At 36.9% G+C, this 25925-nt stretch overlaps 1 long non-coding RNA gene across 2 annotated transcripts; it reads right to left on the reverse strand.

Moving 5' to 3' along the window:
* Window positions 1-1983: 1983 nt before the first annotated feature.
* On the reverse strand, window positions 1984-25925 carry LOC134735882 (uncharacterized). 2 transcript variants are annotated; one of them, XR_010119448.1, is made up of 3 exons: window positions 25858-25919; window positions 19689-19929; window positions 1984-2099 (listed from the first exon to the last, which is right to left on the reverse strand). It is a non-coding gene; the product is annotated as an uncharacterized lncRNA (long non-coding RNA). The 2 variants fall into 2 exon arrangements; XR_010119447.1 differs by lacking the exon at window positions 1984-2099 and adding an exon at window positions 16508-18476 and having other exon boundaries at window positions 25858-25925.

A 25925-nucleotide genomic window follows, 5' to 3' on the forward strand; every position in this document is an offset into this window, starting at 1 on the left:
GAATGCTAGAAGTGGCTTATGAATCTTTACCTTTCATCATGTTTTCACAGGAATATTTAAAATGCTTTTCTTTAGAAATGAATATTTTGCAACTTACACAAACACTTGAAACCAACTCAAGAATTGTAAGAGGCCCTCAGAAATAGATTCTAGGGCAACCTCATCCAATCTTATGAACCCTTCAGTTACACACCCTATGTCCAGTGGATATTCATTAGTTGGTTGAATATAGATCTGCTGATAGATAACTTTCTACACAGAGAATGTAGATCTGGTAATAGATAACTCTCTGTACATCTGTTTCTTGCACAAGTATAATTAATTGAAAGTTCTCACTCTTAAGTTGATATCTGTCTCATGTAATTATACCTATTGGTACTACCATTAAATCCATATTTCAACATTTGTTTACACAATATCTTGAGTCTTCAAATACTTTACTGAAGCAAAAATATATTACATATCAATTGCATTTCAACAATTTAACAAGGTAGTCACTTTTTCAGAAAGTGTTCATCTGGGTATCTGTCATTACTTGAGTTGAGCAAACTCATGTGGTCTTCTAGTGATTGTCATTCACTTTTTCTATACTCATAAGTCATCTCTTTAAGTTGTCTACCTGGTTTCTTGCCTGGACCAGGATCAATGTCAAATAAGTGTATGTCAAGATCACATAGCACCTTGCAACATATAAAAGAGTTATCAAGTCCAACAGTTCCAGAAAAACTCGTGGGCTATATTTAAATAGAAAAATAAGATTTTTCATTATTTACAAAGTACATGACTTAGAATCTAAAAAATAACTTACAGTAAGGATTTAGCAATTTTGTTAAAAAGAAAATGATTTATTTACTGAAACAGTTAATTTAACAATAATTTGAAATTGATAAAAACAAAATATACTTATTTTGTATGTACAATGTACGTATTTTACTATTATATATTATTTATAATAGTAAAATCAATTCCATTTGATTGATTCTAACAATATACTTTTGTCTATGTTTTTTGCCAATCTAGTGCATTTGTAGGTAACCTATGGTTGCAAAACATGAAAGAATATAACCTGCACATGAATGTTAGTTGGTATTTAAATTTACATGAAAAAGTAAGATTAAAGTGAAAAAAATATATATGTCACAACTATTCATTAGTGGTATGAGAGACTTTTTTACTTAAGTAGATAATAGTTTTTGAATACTGGGGCAACCTCATCCAATCTCATGAAACCTTCAGTTATACACATATGTCCAGTGTACATTTATCAGTTGGTTGAATATAGATCTTGTGGATAGTTAACTTTATACACATAGAATATAGATCTGGAAATAGATAACTTGCTACACATCTATTTCTTGCACAAGTCTAATTAATTGAAAATTTTCACTCTTGATCTGAGAGGGTATATTTCCTTAAATTTTTTGTGTTAGTCACAACAGACTGCTAGTCACTTCTACTAAATTTATTCTGTATTAAACGTTTTTATCCATCACTTTGGTAAGTCTAGAATACAAAAGTGATAAGCTAAGCATTTACAGATTTTCATGGAGTTAGTACTGTAACTATTAGCAATTTCATGCTACCAATATTGCATCATCAAACATGAATTGGAAAGAGATGTGCAGTAATTCACCATTATATCATATTTCCACCATACTAATACAATAAACATAAACAATAAACAAATAACCTCAAGAACATAAAATAATTAGAAAGTAATGAGTTTTGAGAAATTATTATGTTTTAAATATAATTTATTTAATTTTTCATGTATAAAATTTAATTTTTACTGATGACCATATTTAACAATGGGGCTCGCAATATTCCTGAAAATTTAATGATGAGTTCTTGCAATGCAATACAAGCCAGTTCACACACACCACTAAATGTAGCACAAGGTGAGGCATAATAAGAACACTCTGGATGTATATATGCTCTTAAAAGTTTGCCTCTCCCAAAGAGTAAACAGAAGCTATTGGAAATCATTGCAGAGGCCTGTTAGAATGTGAACGCGAGTGTTAGATGTTCTGCCTCTACTGCTCAATTGTGGTGTGTCCATGAGGAAGTTTCTTAGTCTCTTTGTGTTCCAGCCTTCTCAGCTGTAAAATGAAAATAATAATGATAAAAATGATACATATTTCATGTATGAAATGAGGTAATATACATAAAGTCCTTAGAGCAAGGCCTAGAACATAGTAAATACTTAATATACATTAACCATATTATAATTGAATTTTAAGACAGAATATAATATCAGATTTATAGTTTAAAAGATCACTCTGCTTGTTGTACGGAGTACTCAACTGTGATACTCAATGATGGCAGAAAATGCAGTTAAACATCTACTGTCACCCTGGGGTGGTTCTTGGATTCAGTTGGTGAGAATAGAGACACAGCCAACTACACAAATTTTGAAAGACATCAAAAAGAAAGAGCATTGGACATGTCAAGGATAACTCCCAGGTTTTTAAATTAGGCAATTGATAGATTTCTCCTTCACTTAGAAAGAAAATAGTGGAAAGGAATTACTTTAGAGCCAGGTGGGAGATCATTAGTTTGGTTTTAGAATTTTATATATATGAAGTGCAGTTAAGACTTTCAGGACATGTGGAATAGGTCGAGGAGAATTCTGGGCTGTAAATACATTTTGGAGTTATTGACATAAAAATGAAGATAGTTAAAGACACAAGGGTAAATATTACTGGCAAGATGGCTGAATAGGAACAGCTCTGGTCTGCAACTCCCGGCGAGATTGATGCAGAAGGCGGGTGATTTCTGCATTTCCAAATGAGATACCCGGTTCATCTCATTGGGACTGGTTGGACAGTGGGTGCAGTCCATGGAGGGTGAGCCAAAGCAGGGTGGGGCATTGCCTCACCCAGGAAGCTCAAGGGGTTGGGGAATTTTCTCTCCTATCGAAGGGAAGCCATGAGGGACTGAGCCTGAGGAACTCCGGCACAGATACTGCACTTGTCCCATGGTCTTCGCAAGCTGCAAACCAGGAGATTCCTTCTGATGCCTACCCCTCCAGGGCCCTGGGTTTCAAGCACAAAACTGGGCAGCCATTTGGGCAGACACCAAGCTAGCTGTAGGAGTTCCTTTTTTTCCATACCCCAGTGGCTCCTGGAAGGCCAGCGAGACAGAACCATTTACTCCCCTAGAAAAGGGTGCTGAAGCCAGGGAGCCAAGTGGTCTGGCTCGGTGGGTCCCATCCCCATGGAGCCCAGCAAACTAATATCCACTGGCTTGAAATTCTCACTCCCAGCACAGTGGCAGTCTGAGATTGACCTGGGACACTGGAGCTTGGCGGGCGGGGGGGCATGCACCATTGCTGAGGCTCAAGTAGGTGGTTTTACAAGCGCAGTGTAAACAAAGCCGCTGGGAAGTTTGAACTGGGCAGAGTCCACTGCAGCTTAGCAAGGCTGCTATGGCCAGAATGCCAGATTTCTCTTCTCTGGGCAAGAGAAAGAAAAAAGGCAGCAGCACCAGTCAGGGACTTATAGATAAAACCCCCATCTCCCTGGGACAGAGCACCTGGGGAAAGGGGTGGCTGTGGACGCAGCTTCAGCAGCCTTAAACATCTCTGAAGAGCACAGCAGACCTCCTGGCACAGCATTCAAGCTCTGCTAAGGGTCGGACTGCCTCCTCAAGTGGATACCTGACCCTTGCGTATCCTGACTTGGAGACACCTCCCCGTAGGAGCCGACAGACGCCTCATACAGGAGAGCTCTGGCTGACATCTGGGAGGTGCCCCTCTGGGATGAAGCTTCCAGAGGAAAGATCAGGCAACAATCTTTGCTGTTCTGCAGCCTCTGCTGGTGATACCCAGGCAAACGGGGTTGGGAGTAGACCTCCAGCAAACTCCAGCAGACTGGCAGCAGAGGGGCCTGACTGTCAGAAGGAAAACTAACAAACAGAAAGGAATAGCATGTCCACTTGAAGACCTTATCCAAAGGTCACCAAGATCAAAGACGAAAGGTAGATAAATCCACAAAAATGGGGAGAAACCAGTGCAAAAAGGCGGAAAATTCCAAGAACCAGAAAGCCTCTTCTCCTCCAAAGGATCACAACTCCCAGCCAGAAAGGGAACAAAACTGAATGGAGAACAAGTTTGACAAATTGACAGAAGTATGCTTCAGAAGGTGCATAATAACAAACTCCTCCGAGCTAAAGGAGCATGTTCTAATTCAATGCAAGAAAGATAAGAACCTTAAAAAAACGTTAGGACGAATTGCTAACTAGAATAACCAGTGTAGAGAAGAACATAAATGGAATGGAGCTGAAAAACACAGCACAAGAACTTCGTGAAGCATATACAAGTTTCAATAGCCGAATTGATCAAGCAGAAGAAAAGCTATCAGTGATTGAAGATCAACTTAATGAAATAAAGAAAGACAAGATTAGAGAATAAAGAATAAAAAGGAATGAACAAAGCCTCTAAGAAATATGGGACTATGTGAAAAGACCAAATCTAGGTTTGATGTACCTGAAAGTGATGAGGAGAATGGAACCAAGCTGGAAAACACTCTTCAGGATATTATCCAGGAGAACTTCCACAACCTAGCAAGACAGGCCAACATTCAAATTCAGGAAATACAGAGACACCACGAAGATACTCCTTGAGAAGAGCAACCCCAAGACACAAAATTGTCAGATTCACCAAGGTTGAAATGAAGGAAAAAATGTTAAGGGCAGCGAAAGAGAAAGGTCGGGTTACCCACAAAGGGAAGCCCATCAGACTAATAGCAGATCTCTCCGCAGAAACCCTACAAACCAGAAGAGAGTGGGGGTCAATATTCAACATTCTTAAAGAAAAGAATTTTCAACCCAGAATTTCATATCCAGCCAAACTAAGCTTCATAAGTGAAGGAGAAATAAAATCTTTTACAGACAAGCAAATGCTGAGAGATTTTTGTCACCACCAGTCTGCCTTACAGAGGCTCCTGAAGGAAGCACTCAACATGGAAAGAAACAACCAGTACCAGCCACTGCAAAAACATGCCAAATTTTAAAGAACATCAACACTATCAAGAAACTGCATCAACTAACAGGCAAAACAACCAGCTAGCATCATAGTGACAGGATCAAATCCACACATAACATATTAACCTTAAATGTAAATGGGCTAAATGCCCCAATTAAAAGACACAGACTGGCAAATTGGATAAAGAGTCAAGATCCATCAGTGTGCTGTATTCAGGAGACCCATCTCATGTGAAAAGACACACATAGGCTCAAAATAAAGGATGGAGGAATATTTACCAAGCAAATGGGAAGCAAAAGCAGGAGTTTCAATCCTAATCTCTGATAAAACAGACTTTAAGCCAACAAAGATCAAAAGAGACAAAGGTGGGCATTACATAATGGTAAAGGGATCAATGCAGCAAGAAGAGCTAACAATCCTAAATATATATGCACCCAACACAGGAGCACCCAGATTCCTAAAGCAAGTTCTTAGAGACCTACAAAGAGACTTAGACTCCCACACAATAATAGTGGGAGACTTTAACATCCCACTGTCAATATTAGACAGATCAACGAGACAGAAAATTAACAAGGATATTTAGGACTTGAACTCAGCTCTGCACCAAGCAGACCTAATAGACATTGACAGAACTCTCCACCTCAAATCAACAGAATATACATTCTTCTTAGCACCACATTGCACTTATTCTAAAATAGACCACAAAATTTGAAGTAAAGCACACCTCAGCAAATGTAAAAGAACAGAAATCACAACAAACTGTCTTTCAGACTACAGTACAATCAAATTAGAAGTCAGGATTAAAAAAGTCACTCAAAACTGCAAAACTACATGGAAACTCAACAACCTGCTCCTGAATGACTACTGGGTAAATAATGAAATGAAGGCAGAAATAAAGATGTTCTTTGAAACCAATGAGAACAATGACACAACTTACCAAAATCTCTGGGACACATTTAAAGCAGTGTGTAGAGGAAAATTTATAGCACTAAATGCCCACAATAGAAAGCAGGAAAGATCTAAAATTGACACCCTAACATCAAAATTAAAAGAACTAGAGAAGTAAGAGCAAACAAATTCAAAATCTAGCAGAAGACAAGAAATAACTAAGATCAGAGCAGAAATGAAGGAGATAGAGACATGAAAAACCCTTCGAAAAATCAATGAATCCAGGAGCTGGTTTTTTGAAAAGATCAACAAAATAGATAGACTGCTAGCCAGACTAATAAAGAAGAAAAGAGAGATGAATAAAATAGATGCCATAAAAAATGATAAAAGGGATATCACCACTGATGCCCCAGATACACAAACTACCACAAGAGAATACTATAAACACTTCTATGCAAATAAACTAGAAAATCTAGAAGAAATGGATAAATTCCTGGACACATACACGTCCCAAGTCTAAACCACGAAGAAGTCAAATCTCTGAATAAACCAGTAACAAGTTCTGAAATTGAGGCAGTAATTAATAGCCTACCAACCAAAAAAAAGCTCAGGACCAGATGGATTCACAGCTGAATTCTACCTTAGGTGCAAAGAGGAGCTAGTACCATTCCTTCTGAAACTATTCCAATCAATAGAAAAAGAGGGAATCCTCCCTAACTCATTTTATGAGGCCAGCATCATCCTGATACCAAACCCTGGCAGAGACACAACAAAAAAAGAAAATTTTAGGCCAATATCCCTGATGAACATTGATGCGAAAATCCTCAATAAAATACTGGCAAATCCAGCAGCACATCAAAAAGCTTATCCACCATGATCAAGTCGGCTTCATCCCTGGGATGCAAGCCTGGTTCAGCATATGCAAATCAATAAATGCAATCCATCACATAAAGAGAACCAATGACAAAAACCACGTGATTATCTCAATAGAAGCAGAAAAGGCATTCCACAAAATTCAACACCCCTGCACGCTAAAAACTCTCAATAAACTAGGTGTCAATGGAATGTATCTCAAAATAGTAAGAGCTATTTATGACAAACCCACTGCCAATATCATACTGAATGGGCAAAAACTGGAAGCATTCCCTTTGAAAACTGGCACAAGACAAGGATGCCCTCTCTCACCACTCCTATTCAAAATAGTATTGGACGTTCTGGCCAGTGCAATCAGGCAAGAGAAAGAAAGTGTATTCGAATGGGAAGAGAGGAAGTCAAATTATCTGTTTGCAGAAGATGTGATTGTATATTTAGGAAACCCCATTGTCTCAGTCCAAAATCTGCTTAAGCTGATAAGTAACTTCAGCAAAGCCTCAGGATACAAAATAAATGTGCAAAAATCACAAGCATTCCTATTCACCAATAACAGACAGCCAAATCATTAGTGAACTCCCATTCACAACGGCAACAAAGAGAATAAAATACCTAGGAATACAATTTACAAGGGATATGAAGGGCCTCTTCAAGGAGAACTACAAACCACTGTTCAAGGAAATAAGAGAGGAAACAAACAAATGGAAAAACATTCCATGCTTATAGATAGGAAGAATCAATATCGTGAAAATGGCCATACTGCCCAAAATAATTTATAGATTCAATGCTATCCCCATCATGCTACCACAGCCTTTCTTCACAGAATTGGAAAAAACTACTTTAAAGTTCATATGGAACCAAAAAAGAGCCCGCATAGCCAAGACAATCTTGGGCAAGAACAAAGCTGGAGGCATCACGCTACCTGACTTCAAACTGGACTACAAGGGTACAGTAACCAAAACAGCATGGTACTGGTACCAAAACAGATATATAGACCAATGGAACGGAACAGAGGCCTCAGAAATTATGCCACATATCTACCACCATCTGATCTTTGACAAACCAGACACAAACAAGCAATGGGGAAAAGATTCTCTATTTAATAAGTAGTGTTGGGAAAACTGGCAAGGCATATGCAGAAAACTGAAACTGTACCCCCTCCTTATACCTTGTACAAAAATCAACTCAAGATGGATCAAAGACTTCAATGTAAGACCTAGGACCATAAAAATCCTAGAAGAAAACCTGGGCAATACCATTCAGGACATAGGCATGGGCAAAGACTTCATGTCTAAAACACCAAAAGCAATGGCAACAAAAGCCAAAATTGACAAATGGGATCTAATTAAACTAAAGAGCCTCTGCATAGCAAGAGAAACTATCATCAGAGTGAACAGGCAACCTACAGAACGAGAGAAAATTTTTGCAATCTACCCATCTGACAAAGGGCTAATATCCAGAATCTATAAAGAACTTAAGCAAATTTACAAGAAAAAAAAACCCCATCAAAAAGTGGGCAAAGGATAAGAACAGACACTTCTCAAAAGAAGACATTTACGCAGCCAACAAACATATGAAAAAAAGCTCATCATCACTGGTCATCAGAGAAATGCAAATCAAAACCACAATGAGATACCATCTCATGCCAGTTAGAATGGCAATCATTAAAAAGTCAGGAAACAACAGATGCTAGAGAGGGTATGGAGAAATAGGAATGCTTTTACACTGTTGGTGGGAGTGTAAATTAGTTCAACCATTGTGGAAGACAGTGTGGTGATTCCTCAAGGATCTAGAACTAGCAATACCATTTGACCCAGCAATCCCATTACTGAGTATATACCCAAAGGATTATAAATCATGCTACTATAAAGACACATGCACACGTATGTTTATTACAGCACCATTCACAATAACAAAGACTTGGAACCAACCCAAATGTCAATCAATTACAGACTGGGTAAGGAAAATGTGGCACATATACACCATGGAATACTATGCAGCCATAAAAAACAATGAGTTCACGTCCTTTGCAGGAACATGGATGAAGCTGGAAACCATCATTCTCAGCAAACTATTCCAAGAACGGAAAACCAAACACTGCATGTTCTCACTCATAAGTGGGAGTTGAACAACGAGAGCACATGGACATAGGGAGAGGAACATCACACACTGGGGCCTGTTGGTGGGTGGGGGGTTAGGGGAAGGATAACGTCAGGAGGAATACCTAATGTAGGTGACGGGTTGATGGGTGCAGCAAACCACCATGGCACGTGTATACCTATGTAACAAAACTGCACATTCTGCACATGTACCCCAGAACTTAAAGTATAATAAAAAAAATTGCCTTTCAGTAGATTGGAATATGTGGTAGAAACAACACACCTTGCCTGAGGATTATTAATGCCGAAAGGTTATATTGAAGAAAAAATGTCAGAGAAAACTTGTTATTCAAGGCAGAGATTATTATCTCCATTACACCGATAAGAAAACTGATGCTCACTTGTAGATTTTAAGTAAATTTGTCTGAAGTCATATAGTTATAATGGAGCTGGGAGCTTCATATAGTGGAGCTGGGATTAACTCATTTTTAACCTGTTCTTGGTCTATATGCCACACTTTATTGAGTGTCTTGCTATCAACTTCAGCCTTTTGATTAAATGTCATGTGTCCGGTACCCAGTAATTGGTAGTTTCTTCTTCCTCCATTCTCTTTCTGCACTGGAAGATCCATCATTGTCCAACTGAGTTTCTTATTCTGCAATATAGGAAAGAAAGGGAGAGAGACAGAGGTGGAGAAACAAAGAGAGACAGAGAGAGGCAGAGAGAGAGACGGAGAGAGAGAGATAAAGATAGAGAAATAGACAGTGAGACAGTGAGAGAAAAGGGGAAAGAGAGGAAGAGCTGGGGAAAGACTTATGAAGATCCTTTTCTGCTGAAGTAATTTCTCTAGCTCGGTAATGGTCCTATGAGAGTCTCTAAGGCATTCTGAGGGACTGTGCTTTGTTTACAATGTCTTAGGGAGGAAAGAAAATCTATTTAGATGCGAGCAGTGCCAAGTGAGAAGGGAAACAGAGGGAACACATCATTAACCTCCACACATTTAAATATGATCTGACATGACCATACATCTTCCAAAGGAAAGCCAAGGAAAGAAGAAATGAGAGGATGTGAGTTTAGAAGTGAGGGGCTGAACAGGGCTGAAGGGAGGTGCTCATTTTCTCCTACTGATGCTATTCATACTAGTCAGTAATCAGGGCTTCACTTTCATGCATCTCTGACCTCAAGCTAGAATTCAAAATCAAATTATATAAATAGTGTCTAAGGAAACACAAAACATCCAAAAATAGGTCAATAAAGTGTTTACTTTTTAAGTACTGTGTCAAAGGTATGCATGCAAATCTGTATCATAAAGTATAAAAAACAAGTAAATATTAAAACTCCAGTTGAAAATATCTCACTCAAAAGTGAATAAACAAAGCACTCAGATGAATCTGAAACATTCAATTTTATAAGTGCTGCATGGTTGAAAAAGGCATTAATTGCTCATTCTAACCCTGAGGCCCCAACAGTTATAGCCCTTTTACAGTAGGGAGAAAAACCCAACAACCCCAGAATATTTCATATTCAACTCAAGAGATACTCATCTAATGATGCTGCTGAAGTGTTGAAATACTAGGAGCATTTTCATCTGGTATATAGGTATATTTCAGACAATGCTGAGGAGTTAGGTTGAATAAAAACACATGAGGGATAAATTTAATTTTGGATCATTTATTATTCAGCATTTGTATAGGATTTACCATTTAAATATATTTAAATCTGTTTCAATATATTCACAACTTCCTGTTAATAGACTAGTATTAGCCTCACTTTTTAAATAAGAAATTTGTGTTACCTCACCTTCTAAATAAGGAAACTGAGGCAGAAAGTTAAGTGGTGGCTTAAAATCTGCTAGTAGAAACACTTACCCTGTAGTTGAGGGCTAATTCATTTGAAGTGAATTACCTATTCTCAGGAGCCCCATGATGGTGCTAGCAAGGGTAATTTATTTCCAAGAAGGGAGTTCTTTGCTTTTAAGAGGAAACATTTTTACTTATTGTATTGTAGAATTGTGTCTGTTACTAATATAATAAGAAATACATATCCTGACTACACTAACATTAAGGCAAATACTGTGTTCTGTTTTTTCCTACCAGATGTTGTTTTTTTTTTTTCACTAGACAAAAATCTATTTTTAATTGTATAAAATTATACGTATAAAATACATAGAATGTACTAAGAAGATGAGTAAAATCTTTGACACCAGAAGTGGACAGATCAGGAAACAATTTTTCTGAAGTTATTTGGGATCTTACTGGTTGGTATTTGAGAAAAATAATAAATCCAGGAGGTACGAGGGCAATTCTTCCCACAACTCACACCCGTTAACCCACACTTCTTCCCAGAGAAAGAAGAAACAGGAGTGTTGATGAGTGCCAGCTTATAAATATCAATACAAACAGACACACCTGGTATGTCTAGCTGTTTTTGCCTTTACTCCTACCAGATGTTTTATGGCATGTAAGTGTGTTAAGGAAGATTGATAAACCTAATAAACTTATATATAAACCTATCAGTAAAGGATTATAGAAAGGAAATTCTACTTTGGTTTGGAATACTTGCAAGGATTCTGACCAAAGGTTTTGCTCTACATTAGTTCATTCTCATTTATAAGAGAACTATTTTTATCCTATGCTTTGCAGCACTTATGTTTACACTAAGAAAGAGAATATGCAATGCTTTTAACCAAATTTTGTCACTAACTCAGCAGTAATTAAAATATTCTGTACCTCAGAGTTTTGCATCTTTAAAAATGGAAATATAATATAATTGATTAGGTGCCAATCAGTTTTATTTAATCTGATTTGATTCCTTAAGTAAAAGGCTTAAATTTTTAGAAATTTAAATTGTTTTTATTAAAGAGGGAAAAGGAAGCTAAATAATTTCCAGTGTAGCTATGTAATTAATTTAGCTGCTGAAAGATGAAGGCATGGTATACAGGGAGAATATGTAGTAGAAAAGAAAAAATAAAAGATAAAAGAGAGTTATAATCCAGAAACTGGGGAAAAAGGATATAGATTGACTGTTACCAAAATAGCGACCTAGACTTGTTGTTTTTTCAAACTATAAAAGTTTATTCACTGCAAATAGTTAAATAATAGAGTAAAAACTGTGTAATTAACACATTAAAATCACTGTTACGTTGACGCAGTAAAAAGCATCTTAAAGTTTGTATGACTATCTTTCTAGACGTTTCCCAATGCTATATATACATGAGTAAACTTAACAGAAGTCATGTAGCACTGATTGTCTTTCTTATATGGACATTTGATACATGTCTTTTGATCAACAAAAGCAATGATTTCTCTTAGGCATTTATCTAGGTTCAGAATTCCTGGGTCAAAAGGTGATAATATATCCAGCTTTAGTAAATACCATCAAACAGATTTTCAAAGTGGTTGTAAAAGCAGGTGGTTGTTTCATTCACATTTTCCTTTACCTTCTCATCGATTGTTGGTATTGTCAGTATTTTACATTTTAGCCATTCTTGTGTGTTTGTAGTGATATTGGATCGTGCAATTTTTGTGCCCCCTTTTTTTGTATTTCCCAGGTGACTAGTGATGTTGAGCAGTTTTCAAATGTTTGTTAGCTACTTGCATTACCTCTTTTGTGAAGTTCATATTCAAGTGTTTTGTGAAATTGTCTGTTGGATTATCTGTCTGGTCCTTATTGGATTGTAGTAGTATATTACTCTAAATATTATAGCATACACATTTAACTTATTACAATCTAATATAAATAATCAGTTTTACCAATTCTATTTATGCCCATCACCTTTTTGTGTTATTTTTATGAATATTAGTTATATATATTTAAAAATTTATAGAACATACTTATTTTTATATAACCTTACTTTCATCTGCATTGCTGTCTTTTCTTCTGGTATCATTTTCCTTCTGACCAAATAATTCCCCTTAGCATTTTAAAAATGCAGGTCTGCTAGTAAAAAAAAAAAATTGTCTTTGTATTACAGAGACATTGTCATTTATAGGATTATGAGGGGACATTTATTTGCTTCCAGCACTTTATTTTGGGTCCTATATTTTTAGAGAGATGTCAGCTGTCAATAATATTGTTTCTCTTTTGCAGGTAATATGTATTTTTCCTCTGGTTGCTTTTTACACTGCTTTTCTTTGGTTTTCAGAATTTTGAATATGATGCTACTTCAGTATATTATTTAATTTTATTACTATTTATCTTTCTTGGTGTTTGTAGAGATTCTCAGTTCTATGATTGAATATCCTCTGTTGGTATTTTTAAAATTCATTATCTATTCAAATATTTATTCTGCCCAATTCTTTGTTACATCTCTTAGAATTCGAATTATAAGTAGTTTAGTTCATATATATTCCACTAGTCTCTTACAGTCTTTCCTGTGTTTTTCTTTTGTCTCTCTGCATGTATCTGTATAAATAATTCATTTTGATCTGTCTCCCAGTTCACTAATTCTTTTTTCTTATATCTAAATTTACTGTTATTATCATGCATTCATCTAATTTCACATATTAATAGTTCCAGTTTTATAATTGCTATCTTATTATATTTTGCAGAGTCAAATTTTCTTATAAAACCCCTGAAATTTTACGGTTTTAGCCAGTTTTCTGTATTTTCTTAAACATACTAGTCATAGTTGTATCCCTTTCTGGGAAATCTAGATCATCTACAGATCTGTTCTATTTTTTGTTACACTGTACTTTCTTAGGAGATGAATTAAATTAAATTTAAATTTATTTATTTATATTTTTATTTTTTGAGACAGGGTCTCACTCTGTCACCCAGGCTCAAGTGCAGTGATGTGATCTTGGCTCACTGCAACCTCTACATCCCCAGGTTCAAATGATCCTTCCACCTTAGCCTCCCAAGTAGCTGGGATAACAAGTGTGCACAACAGTGCCCGGCTAATTTTTGTATTTTTAGTGGAGACAGAGTTTCACCATGTTGGTCAGGCTTCTCAAACTCCTGACCTCAAGTGATCCACCTGCCTCAGCCTCCCAAAGTTCTGGGATTACAGGCATGAGCCACTGTGCCTAACCTTGAGATAAATTTTTAAAGTTGAATTTTAAAAATTATATTCCAGACATTGCACATAAAAATATGGATTTTTAAGTTCTTCATGTCTATTACATTGTAACAGGGAGTGGGTCTGTATTTTCATTTGTGAAGTAGATACAATGGGGGCTGACCATCTTAACCTAATCAGGGATTAAGCTAAGCTATGTCCATAGTCAATCCATATCTATTTTTCAGTTTCTAGATTATAACTCTCTACGCATAGGGTGATTAGTAGTTTCCTCTCTAGTGGTTTTCTTGTTTCTTAATATCAAAAGACTGCCAAAAATTAAGATCAGTATTTTAGAGGATTGTCATTTAGGATTTTATTCTACTGTTTTTTTTGTTTTGTTTTTAACCAAATTCATAATTAAGCAAATGCCTGGTGAGGAAAATTCATTGTGTGTTTGAAGTCCTCATATCTTCAATTTTGTTACTGTAGTAGCATCCCTCTGCTTTGGCAAAACATGGATCTTTATCCGCCAGCTACGGCCGAAACTAGCGAAGGTCTCAGGAATAATGTTACTATAGATGGTCAGTATACTTCTTTTGCATAAAACTTACTGTTGTGTAATAAATTACAACAAACAACAGCTTAAACTGTCTCCAAGAGACAATAAATATATTATCTCAGTAGTTTGAGTCCAGCTTAGCCTGGCTATTTTTTTCTGGGTTCCACAAGGCTACTGTCTTGCTGTTGGCTGGACAATGTTCCATTCTTGAGCGCTCAGGGCCCTCTTCTAAACCCAGGTGGTTGTTGGTAGAAGTCAGTACACAGTGGACCGCAGCACCCAATGGCAAACAGCTTTTCCCTGCAGCTTTTTTGAGTGGTTTTGCAGCAGAATGCCTCCAGCAAGACAATTCCGTAAGAACAACTCTTCCTGGCACCACAGAAGGAAGATTTGGTAGGCTTCAGAGGGTGATTTCCAGCAAGTCTTTCCAGTGTGATACTACGGTGACTTCTTGGCCATTTAGGTGCCAAACCATGCTCTTTCCAGCAAGTTTTGGAGCTCAGTCATGGGGATGGGGACTCCTCTTTGGATGCTCTAACACAGCCCTAGAAATAGTGGCTGATTCTTATATCTACTATTCCTCTATTCTTTACAGTTCTCTTTTCCCCTTGGTAGATAATCCCTCATTATTCAAGTGCCATGTTGTAGTTAATAGTTCATTTTATTTATTTCTTTTCTTTCGCTTTAAGAGATGGGTTCTGTTGGCCGGGCATGGTGGCTCACGCCTGTAATCCCAGCACTTTTGGAGGCCGAGGTGGGCAGATCACGAGGTCAGGAGATCGAGACCATCCTGGCTAACACGGTGAAACCCCGTCTCTACTAAAAATACAAAAAAATTAGCCGGGCAAGGTGGTAGGCGCCTGTAGTCCCAGCTACTCAGGAGGCTGAGGCAGGAGAATGGCGCGAACCCGGGAGGCGGAGCTTGCAGTGAGCCGAGATGGCGCCACTGAACTCCAGCCTGGGCGACAGAGCGAGACTCCGTCTCAAAAAAAAAAAAAAAAAAAAAAAAAAGATGAGGTCTGTCTCTATTGCCCTAGTGGGTGTGCAGTGGTGTAGTTACAACTAATTGCACCCTCAAACTCCTGGGCTCAAGGAATTTTCCTGCATCACCTTCCTGAGTAGCTAGGACTACAGGCATGCACTACTATGTCCAGCTTATTAATTTATTTTTTATTTTATGGTAGAATGACGTATCGCTACGGTTGCAAAAGCTGGTCTCAAACTCTTGGCCTTAAGTGATCTTCCCACCTCAGCCTCTCAAAGTGCTGGGATTACAGGCATGAGCCATGGTGCCCAGCCCTGACTGATACACACTGTATTGATTTTAATGACTGTTTTCCTGCCACCACCAATTATTATGACATAATCTATGACCGTTGTTCCTTGCTATGAAGACAGATTTATAGCAAATCTACAACTTTCCTAAAGCACTTTAACGTAAGCCACTTAAAATAATCACAAAGAAAGTGAGAGATAGAGATGGAATTTTTTTTTAAAAGGGCTAATTTTGTAAATAATAAAACTAAAAGTAGAAAAAAGCAAGACAATTTGTAAGAGAAAAATAAATGTAGAAGATCAAAGTACATCAAGGGAAGATGACTAGAATATAACTGCATATTTATTTTCAACATCGTTATTAGGAAAAATTAAGCAAAAAAGTAAATAAAACCAAAATTCAAAGTGACACATGTAACATCCTAGACAATCGAACATACTTTAAAAAGTACATGGTCCAAATAAAAGGAATTCAATAGGCTCAAATAAGATGAAACAGGTAAGCACAGAGTTAGCAAGTGTCAAAGTCTTTTTCTAGCCTAAGGGCTTCAGTCAGACCTCAGGTAACTTGAACTGAAATGAATTTACAAGGTTTCAAGGATATGATACAAAGGCGCAATCTACACAATCCGCGGTTCCTTATAAAACTGAAAGCGCACACACTCTGTGACCCAGTAATTCTATGCTTGGAAGTAATTTCATAAAGGTTAAAATTGAAATGCCTCTAATATGTATCAATAGAAAATTAGGTTATTGCAGTATATTTATATAAGGAAGTACAATACAGCCATGAGAACTGTATGAGAACTATATTCAGCTATATGAATAAATCTGTTTATCAGATTTATTATATATTTCAGTTTTTTCAAAGGTAAGTCACAGGATAATACAGCATGAGTTCAGTACAGTATGAGTCTACTTATACAAATTTTAAAAGCCACTGGCACAAGCAATATCTTTTTACGAGATGCATAATTAAGTTGTATAATTATAAGTTCCAGCAAAGGTATGTTTAATACAAAATATTGGATCATGATTATGTCTTCAGGAGGAGAACAATGGCATACATGCAGACAGCTTCTGAGGAACTATAAAGTTCTGTATTTTAACCTGTGTTTTGATAGCTCAGGTGTTTATTATATTAACATCATAAGCTATAACTGAATATACATAAATTCATGCACACACTTGTTTAGACTTTTTATGCATTGCATATTTCATAACATTAGTTTACCTTCTAAAATACAATCTTATTTGAGAAAGCACGAAAAGTTTTAAATCAATTAACATGAAACTATCTTAACTATTCTAAATCATTTTGAGATAAAACTCTAGGGATACTACTTTTTATTTTTTTGAGACAGTTTCTTGCCCTGTTGCCCAGGCTGGAGTGCAGTGGTGCAGTCTTGGCTCACTGCAACCTCTGCCTCCTGAGTTAAAGTGATTCCCCTGCCTCAGCCTCCCGAGTAGCTGGGACTACAGGCGTGTGCCGCTGCAGCTGACTAATTGTTGTATTTTTTAGTAGAGATAGGGTTTCACCATGTTGGCCAGGCTGATCTTGAACTCCTGACCTCGAGTGATCCACCTTCCTCGGCCTCCCAAAGTGCTGGAATTACAGGCGTGAGCCACCATGCCTGGCCAGGAGATGCTAATTTTGGCTTCATATTTTACTTAACAGATTTGTCCTATGTTTAGTGGGGTGGAGAATAAGTAAGTGTGTAGATGTCCTTGATTCACACAATAGCCAACCATCTAACATGTGCATTTCAAGAGCTTTCTGATTGTAGATATATCAGTGTGGCTTGAGTTCTTCAAGAAAGAGTAAAAAGAGAGGAAACCCATTGGTAACATGGCATTAGAAGCATCTTTATTTCATTGGAGAATACTACTCTGATTTGTAGCATGTTAAGAGAGTGCAATCATTTTTACCTTCCAAATTCTCAGGATTGTTTAAATATCATTAAGTTATATAACAGCCACAAATTCTCTTTTAAATAAAATATTTGGAAGTAGTTCTTACCATTGCCCTTGAAATTATTTGATTGCTTCATTATGTATTCAATAAAATGTTCTATGGTTTGCACAGTGGCTTTGAACGTGAGTGTATATGTGTGTGTGCATAGGCACATGTGTATATTTGGGAGGAGAAGAAAAAAACAAGAAAAATAAGAATACTGAAATAATGGCTAAAGTGTTCTACAGATAAAACTGTTAAAGCATGGTGAGTGTCATGGATAAACAGTCTAAGGAAAGCGACCTTGAACTAACTAATAACATTTTATGTAAAAGTTCACAAAATTAATTTTATTTTCATGGGTTGTATATTAAAAAAAGAAAACTATATATCAGAATCTATATATGGTCACAATTACAATTAGACAGGCTGACTACTGATTTTAAGTTTAGACTGTTGAGTTGATAGCCCCCAAGTATTTTACTATTTTCTGTTTTGTAATTCAAAGTGTTTAATATTTTCTCAAATTATTCACTACATGTGATTGTCATAAGAACCATGTATTATGGAAGTGATTGTTGTCAGCAGGGGCTGGGGGTTTGGGGTTGGGGGGTGGGTAGAGAGAGAGAGAGAGAGAGATAGATATTATGAGAAACTCAGAAAAATATACTCAGAAAAGATATATTTTGTCCAAGATCAGATTTTTAGGTGGCAGGACCCGAACTCAAGCCAAGATTTCTTGGCTTTTAGTTCTTCATTACTTTGCCTAAGGAGTAGGATGGCATGATGATTTATTCAAGACTAATCTGGAAACAGTGTCTTCAGGTAGAATTGAAGAGGAACGACTAGAAAAGAGAGACAATTAGAGGGCTGTTAACGAATTCTGGATGGAGGTAACAAAGGCCTGGATTTAAATGGTAGCTGTGAAAATGGATCCTGCTTTCAGCTTTTTAACTGTGTCCCATGTCCTTTTACACATTTTCTGTGAGAACTAGTTTGATTGAGAGTCTTTACAATCCTTTTAAAGGTCTCTCTGGTGTTTTTTACAATGAGCTGAATGCTTTGGGATAATCTCTCTGATTTAACTGAGCTTAGTAAAATGTTCAATAAAAGTGGACTATTTGAATTCAGTGAAAGAACGCAGACTGCTGTTAGAATTTTGGACTGTTTTCTAATTTCTACATATAAAAGGATAACAAATTAAACATTCAAGGAAAAGAATATGCCCCATGGATTTCATCCCTCTGTAAAACAATGAAGTTTGAGATTTGGCCCCAGAGCTTTTGTCTATTTGCAATTTCCTCTGTTTCAAATCCACATTTCTTCCTATCGCCTTGGTTTATTTACACATGGACACGTCCAACTTTAGTTAGGTAAATATTTCCTTGTAGATTATAATGTTTACTTGTGCATGGTAGCCTGCAAAGGGCACTAATCTAGAACTTGCAAAGCCTGCATTCTAGACCAGACTCTGTTACTTTCTCGAGTTAAATTGCTAAATTACTTTTGTTAAATTGTTCGGCCACATAGCGTCTGTGTCCTCAAAATGGAGTTCTAATTTTTATACTCATTTTCTTTTTCTTGCAGATATATTTAATAACATCAAGGAAACAAACAAAAACTAAGTATATAGTTTAAGTCCTTTGTAGCTGGTAAATCAGGGGCAAATATATCTTATCATTTATTTATTTGTTAAAAAAACATATGGCCAGATTTGATGGCTGGTATGAGGTTACAACTGTTGATTCAGGGCTGATGACTAGGGAAAGCTAATAAGCAAATCTTTGTGGCAGATTCTTCAGATTGACTCACTAAGTACTATTTCCAGTACCCTTCTACATGCTTTTCTCTTCCACAGGGGCTAGACAACTAATGAGCACGTTTTCTGGATTCCTTTGCAGCTAGATTTCTGCACGTACTCCAGGATATTTTCAGCAGACAAACCCACGTAAGACTTGGAAGCCAAAGATAAACAATGTGAGATGGCAGCTACACCTAGTGTACTAGTTTTCCAGAGAAACAAAACAATATGGTGTATATATGTACAGTTGACTGACCTTTGACAACATGGGTTTGAAACTCACACGTCTGCTTATATGTGGATTTTTTTTCAATAAATGCAGTCAGCCATCTTTATCAGCAGGTTCCACATCCACAACTCAAAGCAAATGGAAAATACGGCATTAGTGGGATACAAAACCTCCATACATGGAGTGCTGACTTTTCGTGTCCTTGAGTTCCACAGGGCACACCGCAGGACTTGCAGGACTTGAGTATGCACAAATGTTGGTATTCTTCCTGCAGATACCAAAGGATAGCTGTATAAATATATGCATAGATATGTGTATATACATACATACATATAAATGCGTCTGTACACATTTAATACTATTAAATAATTGGCTCACACAATTATGACAGCTGGCAAGTGTGAACTCTGTAAGGAAGGGTTGCAGGCTGGAAATTCAGGTAAGAGTTGTAGTATTGACTCCAAAATCTATAAAGCATGTTAGCAGGTTGGAAAACTCAAGCAGAATTTTTATATTGCAGACTTGAGGCAGAATTTTTCTCTTTTTTTGAGAAACTTCTCTTTGCTTATAAGGCCCTCAGTTGATTGAATGAGGCCTTATGAGGGTAAGGAGCATAATCTCCCACATTATGAAGGATAATCTGCTTTACTTAAAGTCAACTGATTATATATGTTAACTATGTTGTAAAAAATACCTTCAGGGCAGCATTTAAACTAGTGTTTGATGAAACAGCTGGGCACCACAGCCTAGCCAAGTTGACATATAAATTAACCATCACGACTGGGAAGATTATATTTTGGGAAGTTTTGTTAGCATTTCTACCATCCAGGGCTTAGTAGTGTAGATGCCAAACAACACATTACAGGACTAGTGGGGCTTTTTCAATATTCTTGTGTAAAAACCAAGCTGATTTACCAATGCTTCCAAGACAGTTTTTTTTTTTTTTTTAGCTCTTAATAACATCTTGCTAGTTTAAACAAATTATAGAAAGGATACTGTTGTCTGCAATTAAGAATGCTGGCCAAAATAGAAGTGCCTTCAAGTAATATAACGTCAATTATATGGAACCTAGAATTGATTTTCTGACCTAGATGGAGCTTGGAACAGTGAGGATCTGGTTAGCATTAGAGAACGAGATACTGATAGTCCATGGGGGACAGAGATCTGCTTAAATTATGCCTCTTGTCAATTCAAATGAATTTTCTCATAAAGCCAAGGCTTTTGCAGACTGAATGGATATGATAGCTGTTCATTTTGAAAGTCAGAACGCATATGAACTTATGAGATCAGTTGGCTATTTCTGACTTCATAGTGATCTTATGGGGAAAAAAATAACATAATTAAGGTTTTAAATGTTTGGCTAGAGTAACTGCCACCAGATAATATCCCATGATTGAACAAAAAAAAAAAAAAAAAAAAAAAAAGGAAAGAAGAAGAAAGAAATATGTCCCCAAAGGGCAACACTGACATCACCGAAAATAAGATGCAGAATTTAGTTTTTAGTATTGCTGTATTATAATGATTGGCTAATTGAATTCACAACCTTGCAAAAGTTAGAGAATTGATTAGGAAGGATTGTGCAAAAACCTGTTAAATATGAGTTTGAATGGGTTTTGAGGCAGAAGAGGGAGAAACAATTATTGACAAACTTATTTGTATAGGGAACTAAAAAATTCTGGACTTTCGTGTGCCAGAAAGAGCAGCAGTGGTTCTATTGGCTTTATTAGTTGACTGATACTTCTTTTTTTTTTTTTTGTATGTTTTTAGTAGAGACGGGGTTTCACTATGTTAGCCAGGATGGTCTTGATCTCCTGACCTCGTGATCCACCCGCCTCGGCCTCCCAAAGTGCTGGGATTATAGGCGTGAGCCACCGCGCCCAGCCTCTACTACTCAGATGAGGTTTGTGCTCAATGAAGTTTACATAGCAAAAATATCCTTGTAGAAAAATGCAGAGGAAGGAATGCAATGACTTTGAGCGACAGGAATATTGAAGAGCATTTAGTACGTACACCCCATCTACCCTCAAATACAGTCCTCAGAACAACCCAAAGAATACATTTTCTATGGCACTTGGGATAGCACTAGAATCTTTGAAAAGCAGTGTGACAGTTGTTCCCTTTAGCCTGAAATAAAAGTAGGAGAGGTTGCCATTGAAGTGGGCTTTTTATTTCATGTTTGAAGAGGCTAAATATCAGTATTCCACTGCCAGATAAAATGGCATGGTTATAATGATGGACAACAAAGAAAGAATGGTAAGCAGAATATTTTGGTCCATCTAGATCTTTGTCGACCTCCAATATGTCATAAAGGCTTTGGTACCAAAATAGATAGCCAGGTTCCTAAGTCCTTCCTAATTGCTATTAATACTTCTCTCACTCAAAAAAATTTTTAAAAAGACAAAATAGTCTACTAAACTGAGGCCTAAATTGAGCTGCAAAATGGCCAATTTTATTACCCACTCAATTGCTAAACCCAAATAAGTTTAGAGATACAGCACAGCTTGTAGGAATGCAAAGCCAGATCTGTTGGAAGAAGATGTTTGAAACAGCCTAAGTATATAAAATAAGATTTCTTTTTAGCCTTGCTCGAAAAACCTATGACCATTCACCAAAGTAATTGTGCAGTGGGAAAGGGACATAATCAGATTGTTTTTAGATCATTGGAAAATAGGCACGGAGTTACTGCTAATCTTCTGGGTACTGAAAAAGCTATTTTTTTTCCTTGTAAGGAAGAGCTAATGAGCACAAAGTAACAAAATTGAGGACTGACTTAAAAGATATAGGAATTTTCATCTACTCTTCCCAATTTAAGTGACCGGATTGCCTATATAGGAGACAAAATGGTTTAAACTGATGTTTTTAATATCTTATGGGGTATATGATTCTTTAATAAAACAAATAAGTACCATATGTCACCATGACACTTTATATGCAGTTATTGTTTTTTGCCAACTTTCTATTTTGATAAGTTGAGAACACTAGAAGGAATTTATTTCATCTGGTCAGGCAAATACTATACCTTCACTGTCTAACTTTAGAAATATGTTATTTCTCTACCTCTGGACCGTAATTATATCTGCAGAGAATCTTATAATTTCAACATCACCCAAAACGTCACACCAGTCCTTTTCACTGATGGAGTGTGTGAATAGAATATAGGGAGGAAGACATAACAGGTACCTAGATGCTTTGATAAGAGACATGCATGCAGGAGGGTAAGATGTAATTCTAAGGAAATTTAGAATCTCAAAAGGATATCAATTTTTCCGAAGACCCAATAGTTTGAAGTATATTGGGATCTTGTTTTCAATGTAAAAATCACACTGTTTTTAGCTATATCCAGCCTTAAAAAAATTCGAATTTGAATTTTGGAAGCAGTAGGTATTTGGTATATCTGTAGTCTCATTTGGTGTATCTGTACTCTCAACCTATCTATTGGATAATTAGGCTACCAGTTTTTAACTGGGACAAAACACAAAAGAAGACCTTCTAGCTTCCTCGGGCTGGAGGATAAGCAGTTCTTCCACTTAGTCTATATGAGCAAACAGATTTAGCGATATTGGACATGTTTGTGACCCACTGGGATACTGAAAGGAGCCTGTGACAAGCCTGAAGAAAAGAATACTACCAGCTTCTAGGTTTTAAGTAAAGCTATATCCTTTAAAAATAGTTTGAAAAATAGCTCTTGCCTCTGTTAGATATTCTATGGATATTCATGAGATGCCAAGTAATCATATGACCTGAGCTTCCCATCATGGTTTGTGTTATTTTATCCACAAAACACATAATTTTTGGCAAGCCAGGAAGTGGTATAGATGAGAATAAACTCAAGAAGATGTTGAAGGTATGAGAAAGGGAAATGAATAGGTGATCACTTTCTCTATGTGCTTGCTCCTGCTGCATTGCTACCTCTTCCTCAACCAATTCTTGGAGCTTCAGGGAGTTCTATGTGCCTCATGACTGAGGATGATAAACTTGAAATCTAACTGTGAATACCTCTGGAAGATGTTCTGGCACCAATCAGGAGTAGAATGTAGAATACTCTAGAAATATAATTTACAATTGACCTTGGATGACAGTTCAGTAAAGAAATCCTCTCAGTAAGCAAAACTTTGAGGAGTATAGATATTTTTTCTCTTTGATTAGAAGGAATGATAAGCATGGTGTGGCTCTATTTAAATTTATGAGCTACAGTTTTTGGCCAGATGATCAGGGATTTGAAAGGACAAGTTTGGGAGATTAATAGTAAGGTTTGAGGGAAAATTATGTAAATTGGTCTCACATTTGAAATATCTGTGCCCCATGTAAATGATCAGCAGATGGTTCTGTCTACAGAGGAATCTCTCAGTAATCAGCTAAAAGATTCACTTTTGTTTCTGTCAGGCAGTCTCTTTTTGCACTCATCCCAGCTCTTATTTTATGTAATCAATCATGAACAATGTTCCACACTGATAGTCTACAGATAGGCTTATGAGCATGAGACAACCCTCCTCGAGGGTGTTCTTGATGTTGGTATTTTTTTTTTTTTTTTTTTTTTTTTTGAGACAGAGTCTTGCTCTGTCACCAGGCTGGAGTACAGTGATGTGATCTTGGCTCACTGCAACCTCCACCTCCTGGGTTCAAGTGATTCTCCTGCCTCAGCCTCCCGAGTAGCTGGGACTACAGGCGCCCGCCACCACACCCAGCTAATTTTTGTATTTTTAGTAGAGACGGGGTTTCACCATGTTGGCCAGGATGGTCTCTATCTCTTAATCTCATGATCTGCCCGCGTTGGCCTCCCAAAGTGCTGGGATTACAGGCGTGAGCCACTGTGCCTGGCTGATGTTGGTATTCTTGAGTACCCAACCTGCCAAGTGTGGGATGTACATTGAACATTTGCTATAGCACCATAATTTGGAGGGAATAATCTTCCACTTTAGAGAAGGTCAGTTATGTTGGAGACTTCAATTTTGAAAGGGCAGTGTCTTGTCCTCATTATAATTGACTCTTATTCTAGATATGAATTTTTCCTTTCTTCCTAACATTTATTTTGTCTTTTATTTATTTATTTATTTATATATTTTTTAGATATGAGGTCTTGCTATGTGGCCCATGATTGTCTCCAACTCCTGAGCTCAAGCAATCCTCCCTCCTTGGTCTCCCAAAATGTTGGGATTACAGGAATGAGCCACCATGCAGAGCCCCTAACTTATTTCTGCAGAGACGTTATTCATAAATATATTTTCTGATTTTCTGTTATTAAAACCATATGAGCAAAACAAAATATAGTTTCTGACCAATGAATTTGTTTTGCCACAGAAGAAGTAAGGACATTTTTTAGTGCTCATGGAATTCATTTTTTAAACTTTTTAAAAATTCATGTATTCTATTACCAAATAGCCCCTTACCTTATAAAAATAAAATCCTTATTTAAGACAAAATAATGAACCAGATGGGAAAAATGCATTAAGGAGTTTTGGTGTTTCCCTACAGAATGCAGAACAGGTTCTTAACCAGCAAATGATATATAGTGACATTTCCCCATAGCCGGAAGGCACGGATCTGGGAACCAAAGGGTGAAAGAGAGAGAGCTACTTTTTTGCTTCCTATTCTTGTAACTTTATACAGTACTGGTTTAGAAATCTTATAAGACAAGAAATCAATACCTCCAACAATGCATGTGTTGCTGCCCTTGAACAAAAAGTTGAAACAATCAACCAGCCATTTTTTTCCCTTGCTTTTCCTGCCACTGGATGGTCATACCACCAGGCAAACATCTTGACTCAGTTAGCAAGTGATGTGCACATGATGCAATACAATGAGAGGAGGGAGAATCATGCTTGCAACACAATCTATGCTAACTATTAATTAAATACTGTCTCTATCTCATGCAGACAGGACTGCACAGTTACCTTGAGCATAAAGTTTTTAAAATTTTCTCTTCAGTTAAAGAACTATAGCTAGTCAAGATGCTTTCTGAGAGAAAATGGAATATGAAATGGATATAGGTGTAGTGAAAAGAAGGTATAAATACGAACCACAGTCTTGTGAAGAATTCCAGAAATAAAAGCAATAGCAGCTACCTGTATTAATTCGTTCTCACACTGCTATAAAGAACTACCTGAGACTGGGTAATTTATGAAGCAAAGAGGATTAACTGACTCACAGTTCCACATGCTGTACAGAAAGCATGGTTGAGAGGCTTCAACAAACTTACAATCATGGCAGAAGATGAAGGAGAAGCAAACATGTCTTCACGTGGCAGCAGAAGAGAAAAAGAGAGAG

This window comes from Symphalangus syndactylus, chromosome 2, assembly GCF_028878055.3.
Source record: "Symphalangus syndactylus isolate Jambi chromosome 2, NHGRI_mSymSyn1-v2.1_pri, whole genome shotgun sequence".
NCBI lineage: Eukaryota > Metazoa > Chordata > Mammalia > Primates > Hylobatidae > Symphalangus > Symphalangus syndactylus.